Below are 11855 nucleotides of genomic sequence, written 5' to 3' on the forward strand. Positions count from 1 at the left end.
ATTAGTGTTCAGTTGATTCATCTTATTTAGTCTTCATTAGGCATTTTTAGTTCATTTTATTAGATTGCATTAGTTTATTTCATTAGTTGCATAGATTCATTTTAGTCATCACATCTAGGGCATATACATCATAATCACATCTTATGTATATATAGTGTATCCATGTAAAATAAAACAATGTATACATCTCATAATCACCCACTAATCTGCATCACAAACATGTTAGGCATCATGTACATATGCATACATCATAGGAAATAACACATAGCATCACATCCTACATCACAAATGTTAGTATCCACATCATAAATCCATGCATATGCCTCACACATATCCATACACACATAGAATCATCAACTCATGTCATGTATATATCTCAAAAAATAATGTCTGTACAGTCCATATACACATCATATCGAATCATGTAGTAAACATGCATCATCAAAAATTGTTGCATCTACACATATCTGTCAAAAACTACTCACTATATACAATCAAGTAGCTGGTTGTGAGGGCCCTGCCCCCCCAATATCTCCCCCTTGAGGTCTCTACTATCCTACAGACTGCTCTGATTTGGCTCTGCCACCTGAGATCCATGAGTTGGCTCCCCTCTCAAAATTTGGTTGTTGCCAGTTAGCAGGCACGACATCCCTATAAAGTGACCTATAATAGGTTGCCTCTCGTATGGCATGTGTCTCTGCTCAGCTAGCTATGAGGGCCTCCTACATCACTGAGATGGCTGCCCCAGGCTGTACCATCTATATGGCTATGTCCTGCTGCCTACGGTATCCATCCAGCTATGCTTGATGGATGGCTCGCTTGGCCTATAAGGCAACTACCTCTACTCAAGGCCCCTCTGCCTCTACTCAATCCCCCACCCCTACATGGGTGCCCACCCCTGCAAACTCCCCTACATCCACCCATGCCTATAGGGCTACTAAGGCCTCCTGTGCACTGCCCCCTTTGGCCCTCGACACCTATAGCTCTGCCTGTATGGCCCCCATGGCCTGCTCTAAGCTATCCCCTCTAGCCCTCTACACCTATAGCTCTGCCTATATGGCCCCCATGGCCTGCTCTAAACTATTTTCTCATGCCTATTGCACCTGTGCTACCCCCTGCAGTCAAGCTACCTTTGCTTGCAGGTTGTCCCTCTTGGCCCTGACCATGTTTGGGTCCTCTCCCTATACCGGTCCCTATGGTAGTGCCTATGGTGGTGCTTGTAGAGGCACCTATGCCTGTGCCTATGCATGGGCCTGTGGTGGTCTTTGTGCCAACCCTTGTGCTGGTGCTAGCCCTGGCCCTCTCCTTGCTCAAACTCTATGTCTGTGCAGTCCCTCCTATGCCCCCTGTGCTAGTGGTGGCATCATAGCTTCCTACCCACCATCCCCTGCTCCATCTCCCTCCCCTTGTGCCTGCTCTGCTGGTGGAGGTGCCCCAGGCACTGTAAGCGTGACCCATTGGTGAGCTGCCCACCATTGTGTGTACGTTGGTGTCATACTTGCATCTCCCCTATCCTAGCCATGCACCCATGGCACTACTGCCAACCTCATCCAAGAATCTCAAGCCAATCGTACAGTGGTCCTGTGTCTCCATAGTTGGCCATACTCTCGTGACACCATAGGATATAAGAATCTATCTAGTACTATATCTTGTACCTTGCCAAACTATCGTCATAGCCGAGAGGGCATATAGCACATAATCACACGCATGGATCAACCAATGATCCAGGAGTCTATCTATGTATACGGGAGGTACATCTGATCCTCTATGTCATCCTCGACACCTGCTGCCAGTGTTTGCCCCCACCACTCTACCCTGTCATAGGGAGTCCACTCGAACATGATGATCTCATTTATGCATCGATGGAAAAACCCCAAAGACTTTGTGGATGTATACTGGATAGGAGGCCAATATCTGCAGGCATATGGCTCTCCAGGCTGCCTGGTCTCATGTTGAGTGATCGGCCATGTGACTCTGATGTGCTCCCATACCAAACCATCAGTAGCATCAGTCTTGGTCCTACCGTGTGCTGGGTCTGATATGCACACATGTGCAGATCATGATATAACTCAGCCAGGATAGTCTGTCCCCAGCAGTAGACTGCTCCCTCTTCCTGTAGGAGAGTGCTCAACACTCACACCCACCCAATCGGCCACCTGTGTCCTACATGATCTAGGAGCATCTGCCATATCAATGAGGCTAGGTATACTACCAGCCTCAGTAGCCTTTGCTCTAGTGCACCCCTCCATGACAACCACGATTGCTAGATGGGTAATTGTTGTCACCATCAGCCAAAGCACTCCCTCAGGAACGGATCTGAGCCCTCCAGTACATACTCTAGGTAGGCACCTCTAATCGATACTCATAGGATCTGCCACACATCTAGGATTGTGACCATGGTCTCCCCCATCGATAGCTAGAAGCTCCCAATAGGTGTCTGTCATCACTCTATGAGAGCCGATAGCTGCATTGAATGACTCCTCATATCCAACCACTCATGAACGTGCTCTAGCCAGCATAGCCGCATGTGCCCCCAGTCTGTGTCTATCAGTCTCTCCTATATCGTCATGGTCAGAGGATAGTTCTCCCTCGACCTAAACACCACCATGTCCTCCTATAGCGTAGACATGCAGAGCATCAATTTTGTAGGCCTATGATGTCCCTACAGTGGGGTATCTCCTATTGCCTCCCCCTAGTCTACCCTAATTGGCCTAGCTACTTTTTGATGTAGACGTTGATCAGCACAGACATTGATCCGTGGAGACACTGATTAGCACATACGCTGATCAACAGAGATGCTGATTTGTGCAAACGCTGATCAGTAGAGCTGCTAATCCATGAAGATGATAGTTCAGCCTAGACAATAGCATTTTATTGTCTACGAAGATGATGACACATTCTTCATCATCTCCGCTACCTTTTTTCATTCACACAGACAACAAGTTGAACCTTGTCATCTCTGTGGACATTTTTCCCCCTTTTGGCATCTGTGCAGATGATAGGATGTATCATGTCATCTCTATGAATGCCAAAGTTTCCCTTCTGTCGTCTGCGCAAACGACAAGGCAGAGACTGTCATCTCTGCTCGAGCATTTTCTTAGGTGCATTTATGACATAATAAATGCACTAGTCTAGCCTAGCCTTCCAAAACACGAAGAGGATCAGATGACTTACTGGTGGGCCCATCTTGGCTGCTCACTGGAACTCCTGAGTATGCTCACCAAGCTGCAATCGATCAATGGAGTCCATGTTTGCTCTGGATGCTCTACTCACGGTGTGACAATGACCTTCTTTGGGCCCCTTAGAGGCTTATATAGGTCCCCCATGGACCTCGTTTGAGTCCCGCTCTTCCCTAGCTATATCTGTCTCTTATTTACCTACAAGTCATGCAAATGTTGTCAATTTTTTCCAATTTTCTTCTTTTCCTTCTTTTTAAAGACCTTTTTCGCAAAAGTTGCCAAAAATTTGTTTGTTGCACAATTTTTGCGAGGGGGCACCCTCCTCCTCTGTCATTGCCATAAGACTCCCTCTTTCTCTAGGGTAGCCTATACTTTTTTCTTTGATATGATGTCATTCTAACATCACACCAAAAGATAGTTAAGGAAAAAGACAGGATGCCAGATGGATTCTACCCCCAGAAGGATGGTCAAAAGCCAACTTTGATGGTGCTTATAAGGGAAACCCTAGCCCCTCTGGAAGCAGTGGAATTATAAGAAACAATTTTAGGGAGGGGATTGTGTCCTTTTCTCTCCCACTTAGAACCTAGACCAACCATTTGGCCGAAGCCAGAGCTCGTGCAGTGTGGTAAAGCTAGCTTTTGAAGCTGGCATTTCCAAACTTTGGCTTGAAGGGGACTCCAAAAACATAATTAATAATATTAATGTATCTCCCCTCCCTCGTGGTCGATTGCAAATATAATTGATGAGACATGTGTCGCCCTCACAAAATTTGAGAAGGTCCACATCACTCATGTGTTTAGAGAGGCAAACCTAGTTGCTGACTGGTTCACTAACAAAGGGGTGGGAGCAGACAAAGAGATGATCTGGCATTCTAGAAAAGATATTTCGATGGAGGCTAAGTCACTAATCAAGCTAGAGAAAATCCATGGAAGTATGGGTCAATCTAACTATAATCGTGTTTAATAAATAAAGAATGGATGTTGGTACAAGCCATAATAAGTTTCTTGGTTTTCATAATCTCAAGAGATTTTCTCCATCTTTTTGACATGTTTGGAGGATCGTTATCATTTTCACTTGCTATTATATTAGAGAGGAAAATGATAATGAACCCAATAATAGAAACAGAGCCAAAATCTTGGCTGGAAAAAATTTGCAGAGATTGGGGCTTATGAGAACTATTGAAGAAAAAATGGACGTCATGACTGGTGAACGGAGTAGAAAGGAGCCGGCGGGTGAAGTGGAGAAGTGGAAGAAAATGAGCAAAGTTTGGGAAAAATTGGAGAAGGGCAGGGTTGCAAATTTTTTTGAGAAACTCCATGGTTTTGACCCTAAGGTCATCAACAGCGTGGTAAACTCATGGAACAATGGCAAGGTCAAGGTGAATGGGGTTTCTTTCCAAATCATAGAGATGGTGGTTGCGGAGGTCACTAGTATCCCTATGGAGGGTTTCAAATTCTATAGGGACAAGAAACTTTCATCTAATGCAGTCAAGGAGTTCGTGAAAAATTATGTAGAGATGAACAAGCTGGAAAAGAAAGAGTCTTTCTATGTGACAGAGACTATAAAGAAGTTCTGAAGGTATGTTTTATTTGCCCTCATTGATTATGTTACCCTAGACCCTAGGTTTGATAGGGTCAGAACTCACCATTTTGTGATTTTAAATCATTTTCACCATAAGAAAAGAATTTCCATTCGCTTTTACCTTCTCACTTCTATGAACAAGGAAATCTCTAGTTTCAAGAAGAAAGCCACTGTTCACCTTGCTTTGCATGAGGGATTATTGCTCCTCATCTATGAGCATTTCAAAGCTCAGTCTATATGCAAAAACCCCCCTCAAGTTGAGGATGTTGACAAAGGTAGCTCCAGCTTTTCTTCTGACTTTGATGATATTGAGAGCATTAGCTCAAAGGAGGAGAATGTTTCTTCAGGAAAGAAGAAAAAAGGTCAAGCCAGGAAACAGTCCATAGCTACAACTCCTAGCAGGAAAAGCCCTAGGGATCACGGCCAAGCTCAAAGCAAAAGAGGCTTATGCTAAGGAGGAGGAGGAAATGGATACAGAAGATTCTGAGAAAGTGTTGGAGGAGGAGTTGGAAGAGGAGAAACCTAGGAAAAAATAGAAGAGGGAGGTAGTGATAGTTGAGGAGACTAGAAATTAGAGGACGGATGCTATTCCTCCTCCCCTCTCCCCTGTCCAGTCTCAGCCTCCTTTGGAGGAAAAAGTGAATTTCATCACTGGTGAGAACAAGGGGGAAGTGTAGGTCAAAAATAGGATAAAGGCTTGGAAAAATATCAATGTGAGGACTGCTACTATGGAGATTTTTAGGAAAGTTATGAACCCTTTGATCCTGGTGGACAACCTGGAGTAGCCTAGACTCAATGAGCTCATAGATCCAACTATCCTGGCCATCTCAAACAATGCAAGAGAGACTGGAATGAACCTTCTAAATAATGCTCGTAGTAGTATGATTGACAACTTTAGATCAATCAAATGGCTCTTCCATGAGCTGGAGGAAGTTAGAGAAAGGGTATCCCAGATGGAAAGTATTAAGAATAAGACAGGTAATGATAGCCAGGAGGACCAAGATAACAGAGAAAGCTTAAATGAAAGGAGATTAAGAAATCTTGAAAACTACAACCACAACCTGGCAAGTCAGATGATTTCTCTCCTGAGTTCGATGAATGACAACATCCAATCCCTTGTTGGTAAAATTAAGGATAGGGGCTTGCCGGTGGAGGAGGGAGGACAAAACAAGGATAAGGCTAGGTCGGATGATGACAAGGCCACAATCAGTACATTCACCAGTATGGATCAGGGCATGGAGAAGGTCTAGGATCAAATGGAAAAGGAGCAACAAAAGATATTCGAGGCAGTTCAGACTATATAAGAAATGGAGAAGATAACTGAAGACTAGTTTTCTTGTCTTTTGTCTTTTCGTCTTCTTGGCTTTTGGCTTTTGAACAAGCTTTCTGTAGTCTGTTTTAGTTTGTTTATTTTTTGGCTTTTTTGTGGGCCTTTGTTTTGGGCTGGGCCTTCAGACTTTTGTTAAGCTATTGGACCTCTATTTTGGCTAGGTTTATTTTGCTTATTATCAACCTTGTTTTTGTAGAACTTATGGGTTTCAAGATCCCTTAAAACCTGTTTATCTTATCAAAAACATCACATCAAAGAGAGGCAAAATGTAGATGCTTAAAATCGTCTCTAAAAGACTATATTAATTTATTAATATTTCTCATGACATTGTAATTAATTATTGATTAATTAATTACATTGCTCACATTATTCTACTTATTTAATTAAATTAATTAATTAAATAAGTTCATTCTTCTAAGTATTTAAATTTAATTTAAATACTCCTAGCTCTAATGTGTTAAATTAATTTAACACATGACCTTCCATGTCTCCCCCTTTTAAAAATAAATTATATTTATTTAAATCCTCACATCCTATTAATTCTTCTAAACCCATGATTAAATTAAATTTCATTTAATTTAATCTTAAGCCTAACCTAGAGCCTAGCCTATAAGCCTACTTCTTCTCTAATCCCACTTAATCATTTCTAATCATCTCCCTAATCCCTTCATTAGCCTAAGAGTGTGCTCACACATGTGTGAGATGGAATGCCTACACACTCTTGTCTTCCACTCTTCTTCTCAAGTTTGCTCACACATGTGTGAGCAAACTTTGAATTCTTGACCATTTGCATGGCTTGCATGTCACCTTATGTGTCATCTACATGGATGCTATCTCACCAAGCCCTCCCTCAATCCTATAAATAGAGGGCTTGTCTCAAGCATTTTCATCTCCCATTATTGCATTGTTACCATGCCATTTTGAGTTTTGAATTTTTATGCTTAGGGTTTTTGCATTGTAGCTTGATTTGCATAGAGATATTTAGGATCATACTAACAATTTGGTAGCTAATTTAGTTTACGTCATGCATTGTTAATCTAGTTTCTACATGCATTTGTAACTTCATTTTAGCTTGCATTTTTATCATAGTTGCATATCTATTTAGTTCTTTCATTGCATATCATCTTCATCCTTGAATGCCTTCAAGAATGGCTCTCTCCATAGCCATTTCTTGAGGTATTCTTCAACTCATGTAGTCTAGATTCATATCTTGCTTGCATACACACTTGCACTCACACACTCAAGAGATTTCATCATTGTTTTGTTTGAGAGAGCACATCAAACATACTTCCATCTTAACACACCAATAAGGCCTCTCATGGGTGCCTTTGTTGAGCTGTAGAGATGGCTAGAAGGTTAGATTTTTTGGTTGTTTAGGGTTGCAAAACTCAAGCAAGCATTAGTTGATATTTATTGCTTAAATTTTGGTGAATGATTGATGCATTTTGAAGGTTTTAATTTAGTTTTTGTTTGTTAACCTATGCTTCTTGCAGGTCTCTGCTTGTCGTCTGCACATACCAGCATCTCCACAGACCAGCATCTGCGCATTCTAGCATCTTCGCAAAATAGCATCTGTACTTTCTGGCATCTCTGCAATAGTTCAAAATAATATTTCCATTTCCCTTTAAGTCATTCTGTCATCTACATTTTTGGTTTATCATCTCTAAAGAGTCCTCTGTCATCTTCGAAGAGTCCTTTGTCATTTGAGACTTTAGTTCTGTCATCTACGAGAATAGTTCTGTCATCTGGCACTTTAGTTCTATCATTTGTGAGAATAGTTCTATCATCTACAAGAATAGTTCTGTCATCTAAGACTTTAGTTCTATCGTCTACGAGAATACTTTTGTCATCTACGTTGTGTGCAAGACTCTGTTTTTCATCTTTGAGTTTTAGCATCTCTGAGTTTTGGCATCTCCGATGTTCAAATTATCATCTGCATCTGAAGTTATTTAGTTTGCTTCCAATGGTCTTCTGTCGTCTTCGAGTTTCAACGTCTACATAGTTTGGCATCTACGTGTTTTATCATCTACGCATTTTAGCATTTGCACCTATATTTTTGGTGTCTCTACATTTTACCAGAATTGTTCAATTTTTAACAATAATTTTTCCTAACTAGTTGACTTGCAAATTTTAACTAATGGTTTTCATGAGAGAATTAACCTTAAAAACCTAAAAAATAAAACCAATAGTGATTTTCATCACTAAAGAAGATTTGTAGCAATTTTTATCTCTTAAACCTTTAGGGCTAATGAACTTGTATGGATTTAAATACTTTCATTTGAATGCATGAATGTTTAGGAGTAGCAAACATTTGGACTTTAGTGCTTAAAATGGACATGCATGTTTAAGGTAGAAGACACATTTGGATTTGGTGCTTAAAAAGAATTCACACCATCTTGAATGCTTTAAAGGATAATGGACATGTATGCCTAGGCTAGACAATATTTGGGGTTAGTGTTTAAAATGGACATGTATGCCTAGGCTAGATCACATTTGGGTTTGGTGCTTAAAATGAAGTCATACACTCTTGAATGCCCTAAGGTAAATTGACTTTATTTCTTGCATTTTTATTTTCAGCATTTTACTTTCACGCACTCACTTTACTTTCTTGTTGACGGATCTACATTTTTATTTGCATTGGCACTATTTCAAGTTGGAAAGAACCTTGCATGTTTCAATCGCGAGTGTCTTTAAGTAGATAGAAAACTTAATGATTCATTGGGAAAGAACAAGTTTCTTTTAAGCTCCAAGACCACTTACGTATTCTCTCCCCTCACACCTTTGGGCGATCTTGGGACAACCTCAACTCCAGTGTTCTGATGGAGTATAAAAATTGGGAGGTGAATTGAAAGACACCTCTCTTAGAAGTGGAATATTGTCACTCTTGGCTAAGCCCCAAAGAACTGTATACCTTTGGGAAGTGAAAGAGGAGATTTGGGTTACCGTCTCCCCTTGGTTGTCTGGCAGTGTTTCCTTTCATCTATAGATTTGGGCCTCACATACCTTGTGTATATCAAGGATGCCCTTTAAATAAGCCTTTTTCATCCTAGAGATACCCTTATTAGGGTTGTTGGCATGTTTAGCATGCTTGTTCAAACATTCAAAACCAAAGCCAAAACATGAAAGAAGTTCTAAAACGAGTGAAATTGTGAGGTAACCTTTCATTGAGTGAGATAGGTTAAGTGAGGTCTTCTTGACTCATGGTTACTTTTGGTAGTTTGCATTTTGAAATTGGTTGAGTCTAGTCACTTGAAATTTGGGTCTTGTTTTATTCCTACCATGACTGATAAAGTCAACCAAGTCAAACATAAGAAAGTGAAGTTGTCCAAACCACCTGTCTACAAGGAAAGGAAGAAACTAGCATATGGTGACAAAAAATTTTGATACGCTATCAAAGACATTCAAAAAGAAGAAGCTACACAAGACCGTTATGATAGAATTGAATGCAATGAAAAACTTTGAAACTGGTCTACTTTCCCAGGAGTGAACCCAAGGTTTTTATTTCCAGTGAATGAGGATTGAGTTAACTGCATTTGTGACCACAAAACTTTCATCTTCTATATCTACCTCCATCTTTCCAAACTCCTAGTGTTCCATTTTCAAATTTTCTTCTAGAGAGCTTAAACCTTAAAACATCTTTTGAAATTGAAACACTAGACCTTTCATCTGTAAGCAAACATATATCCTAATCACACCTACTTATTTGGGATCACAAGTCTATCTCCAAATAGTAGGCAATCAACTTGGTGTCTTATCTTGCCTACAAGATCACTTGGCTATCTTTCATAGGAGAAAGATACTATTACTCTCTAATCAAACTTTGTTTGCTAAACCAAGGTCTTTTGTTCAAACTTGGGTAGTTGACACTTTAATCACATAAGGTTAATAGCTCTTATCCTCATTTTATTTTTCTCCACAATCTTCCCCCCATTGGTTTGGTTACTCTTGTATGGTACACACACGATCAAGAAGGTTCACATTTAATCCCATCTCATGTTTGTGGGAATCATTGAGGCAACTAGAGACTTCATTAGGGAACACAATTCCCTCTAGTTTGAACCTTGGTAGGCCTAACTCAACGTCCACACAAGAACTAGAAGATCCCTTCAATAACACAACTTTGGAGGATAATGATGATGAAGTATACCAAGATGAAGATCCTATTGACCCTAAAAATGTACCTAATGATGTTAGGACATTCCTTGTAGACCCCTACAATGTGGAAATGATGGAAAAATCCATTAGGGCAAACAAAACTGAGATATTCCTAAATTTGGTCAAGGATGGTGTTAATGTTCCCGCAAGCTTTGATGAGAACACTTTGTTTAGACAAATTACAAAAGGTGGTGCACCCATGTTGCCCACTTCAAATGCAGCTCCAACTTCTAGCAAAGGGAAAGAAACCATGGTAATAACCAGTGCTATACCTACATCTAGCACTTCAACACAACCCACATTTCAATTGAGTGCATAACATATTCAACAAATCATTAGTGACATGCCTAATGTTACCACACATGCTAGTATTCCACAATCTAGATTGACAACTTCAACTGTGGGATGCTTAGGCATTGGAAAAGTGCCTACTCAACCAATGGCAATTCCAACACAACCAATGCACTCCTCTTATTTACAAGTGCCAACCACTATGGTAAAGACATCCATGCCAATTCCAACAACTCCATATCAATACATTGTCCAAAGTGGAGTACCTCCACCACCTCACATTACATTTGGAACTCCCTACAATTTAGGAGGTGGATTTTTAAACACCCAACAATCACAAGTACAACCTAGTCAAGATTTGGCTCAACAATTCCAAGAATTGCAAAATTTGGTCCTTAACATGAACAAGAAAGGGGTGAAGGATGTCTCTTTTGAAGAAATTTGTCCTTTTTCATTTGATAAATCCATTAATATGGTGCCATTTCCAACCAGTTTTGAAATACCTAAATTTGACAAGTATACGAGAGAGACATGCCCCATCACCCATCTCAAGGAATTTTCCATTTTGTGCCAAGAAGTAGCCTATAGTGATGACTATCTTAAGAGGCTCTTTGCACAAAGTCTTGGAGGCCCCACACTTGAGTGGTTAATGAATTTACCTAAGGGCTCCTTTACTTCCTTCAATGATTTGACAAAAAAATTTATAGCACAATATTCTTACAACATTGAACATCATGCCTCATTGAGTGACTTGTGCAACACAAAACAATGAAACGGAGAAACTTTTGCGAACTTCCTACAAAGGTGGACACATGCCAATTGTATGCCATATAAAATTGAAGATTCCCATATTGTGGATATATTTATCAAGAACTTGATACCCGAAATGTCCTTCCACATGAAAATGGCTAGCCCCGAAGACTTTTCTACTTTAGTAAAAAAGGGCAAGAATATTGAAAATGGACTTTTGGAAAAAGGTACCATCAAACATTATAATTCATCATCCTCCAACAATGAGTCAAACAACAATAGAAAACCCAAATTTTTGTCCAAGAATAAGGGTGTTACACATGATGGTGTTACTAATGTCAAAAATCTTCAAGGAGGAAACAACAACAATTACTGTTATCGAAACAACCATAATTCAAATCATGACAATCAAGGCAATCAACAATCTCGTAATCAAACACAATTCTTTCCATGCAACAACAACTACAATTGTGACTATGATTGAAATAGAAAGTTCACTAACTTTCATGAACCTTTGGAGACCATCTTTCAAAAATTAGTGGATCACAACTTGATGGTATTTCCTAACA

The sequence above is a fragment of the Cupressus sempervirens genome, chromosome 11 (genome assembly GCF_028749045.1).
Source record: "Cupressus sempervirens isolate cs-2001-9-10 chromosome 11, ASM2874904v1, whole genome shotgun sequence".
Classification (NCBI taxonomy): Eukaryota; Viridiplantae; Streptophyta; class Pinopsida; order Cupressales; family Cupressaceae; genus Cupressus; species Cupressus sempervirens.